We start from the raw sequence: 2,816 nt of genomic DNA on the forward strand, positions 1-2,816 counted from the left end.
CTTCCATCTCTTCAATTCTACTCCTTTACCTTTTCTGTGTTTTGTCTATTTATGACATGCTATTATTATTTTGACATCTTTTTGTAGGTCTTGAATTGTTTCCAATGCTGTATCTATCTTATTTGATTGTTAATGTTGTGCTTTCCTGATGTCTTCCTTATTTTTCTTGACTCCATTGTAATGTGTTTTGAAACATTTTATAATCATTTTTCTGAATTCCATCTCAGGCATTTCCAGGGCCTGCCCTCCTTCCAGAATGGAGTCCAGGTCTATCTCTAGGTCATTCGTCTCCGATATTTTATCTTGTTTCTGGATGAGTGCTGATATAGTCATCTGCTTTTGCTTCTTGGATATGTTTAGTGTTTATCTGTGGCCTTAATTGTTATTGAGTATGCTTTTAGTATTTTTTTATGCTTTCTGATTGCCTCCAGGTAGATGTGATCAGGATGTAAGTTTCCCTTTTCACTCTTCTTATTGCTTAACTCAGAGTAACTTTCACAGGTGTTGTCTGTCTCCCTGGTATATGGCAGTTTGTATTAATTCTTGCCTAGGCTTTGGTGTTTTATAGAGTGTGCTTGTAACTTGACTACATGGCAGCAGTTGCTGTCTCTTCTTGGGTAATATACAGAGAGAAAGAGTCCCTCAAAGTTAAAAGGGGGAGCATAAGACAGCAAAACAGCAACATCAGAAAAACAAGAAAAAAACAAAAAAAAAACAACCACCAAAACAACAACAAAAACTAGATTGGATAGTGTAGTCTATAATTGCAGAAAGGGGAGAGGAGGGAGACAAGAAAAAAAAAAAATCTGTATCCTAATCTGAGTATGACTTTAATGTCATCTTGCTTGAGAGATTTCAAGATACCATTGTTGGTTGTTATGCTGTACCTCAGGATTTAATTTAATTTTCAGCCTGTTTTGTTTTTAAACACTCTTTCCCTCTCCACACCCCTTGTTCTAGCCTTTTCCCTATTAAAAAATAGTTCAGGACCAGCTCTTGAGCAGAGAGTATCTGTGCACATGTGTGGCAGAAGAACACACCAGTCATGGGGGTGGTGGGCATCCACTCGCTCAGGCACCCCCTCTAGTCACCAGAATGGAGGTGCACAAAAAATTGGGGGCCAATGAACAGATACCAAAAAACAATAAAGAAAATTATAACAAAGCAAAATAGATAAAAGTATATTGTCCACCTTTGCTCTGAGGTTCCCATGGCATTATTCCGTGGTGGGTCTGCTCCCCCACTTGGTCTTGGCATTTGGTATCACTCAAGTTGTAGGCCACTGGGGCTGACCCTGGCAGTTTCAAAAGTACATGATTTCTTACTTCCACTACTAGTTCCACTAGCTATAAATAAGGCTTCAAACTTTATAAATGTTCCTACCTATGTGGTTCAGAGTTTTGGAGCTCTGCCCTGAACCCACTTTGCCTGGTATTCTGTGATATAGCTGACAGTGAACTTCACTTCACCTCTTCTCTATGTGTCATCAAGCCCCACCCCCTTCTTCACCCTCATATCTTCATATATATTTATATATACATATAAATTTTGTGGTTTCTGGGCTCTATCATTCAGACTGGCTTGGAATTTACTTTGGTTTGAAAGAAGATGAAACAAATAAATTTGATATTGTTGTTGTTAAGAGCTACTGAGTCATTTCTAATTCATAGTAACTCCACGTGCTACAAAACTAAGCACTGCCTGGTCCTGCCCTATCCTTACAATCACTTCCATGGTTAAGTCTATTGATGCGACCACTGAGCCAAGTCATTTCATCCAAGGACTTCCTCTTTTTCGCTGAGCCTCTATTTTACAAGTATGGTGTCCTTCTCTAGGAATTGGCTCCTCCTGATAATATTTCCTAATTATATGAGGGGAAGTCTTGCCATTTTCTCTTCTAAGGAGCTTTCTGAAATAGTTTTTTGAAGATTTTTTCTTTTTTTTTTGGCAGTCCACGGTACATTTACTATTGTTCAACACTGCCATAATTCAAACTCATATGTTTTGATTCATATGTAATTTTCTCTTTCGTGATTATTATCTGTGGAATAAAGTCTAAATTCCTTAATCTGGCTGCTTTCTTGTCCTCTGTAAATCTTTTTCTACCTATCCTCAACCACTGCTAATTTGTCTACTTTCTCTTTTTTTTTTTTTTAATTTATTCAAAATAATCTCTCCAATGCAATATGATCTTCTTTCCTTTCTCACCACTGTATCACGCCCATCCCACACATGCATCTACTTAACTCTTCTTGCCTAAGCTATCACTTCAACAGGCCCCCACACTGGTTCCTTTGTCTCAAAGACTGTTTGCCTGCCCCCTTCTTTGTACCCATCTCACTTTGTCTGACAGCAAAGAATTCTTCTTTACTTTCTTTAAAAGCAATTGCTTTACAGAAACCTCCCAGACTAGACTAAATTCCCTTGTTTTACTCTCTCTGCCATCTGATTTCACAATTCTACACTGTAGTACTTAACACAGCTGCAATTAAATAATTACTTATGGCATTTATCTCCTTTTGCTAGCCTCTGACTACTTCCACAATGATATTCCCAAGAATGAGTATCAACCAAACCAAACACATCACTATTGAGTGGATTCAACTCATAGCAACCCTATTTAGTGTTTCTGAGACTGTAAATCTTCTCAGGAGCACGCAGCCTTATCTTTCTCCTGAGAAATGGTTGGTACGTTTGAACTGCTTACCTTGTGGTTAACAGTCCAATGCTATCCAATAGCACCACTAGAACACCTTAAAGTTTAGTATTGTTGTTAAATGCTGTTGAGTCAGTTCCGACTCATAGCAATGCTGTAT

This window comes from Chrysochloris asiatica, unplaced genomic scaffold (genome assembly GCF_000296735.1).
Source record: "Chrysochloris asiatica unplaced genomic scaffold, ChrAsi1.0 scaffold00075, whole genome shotgun sequence".
In the NCBI taxonomy this organism is placed as follows: Eukaryota; Metazoa; Chordata; class Mammalia; order Afrosoricida; family Chrysochloridae; genus Chrysochloris; species Chrysochloris asiatica.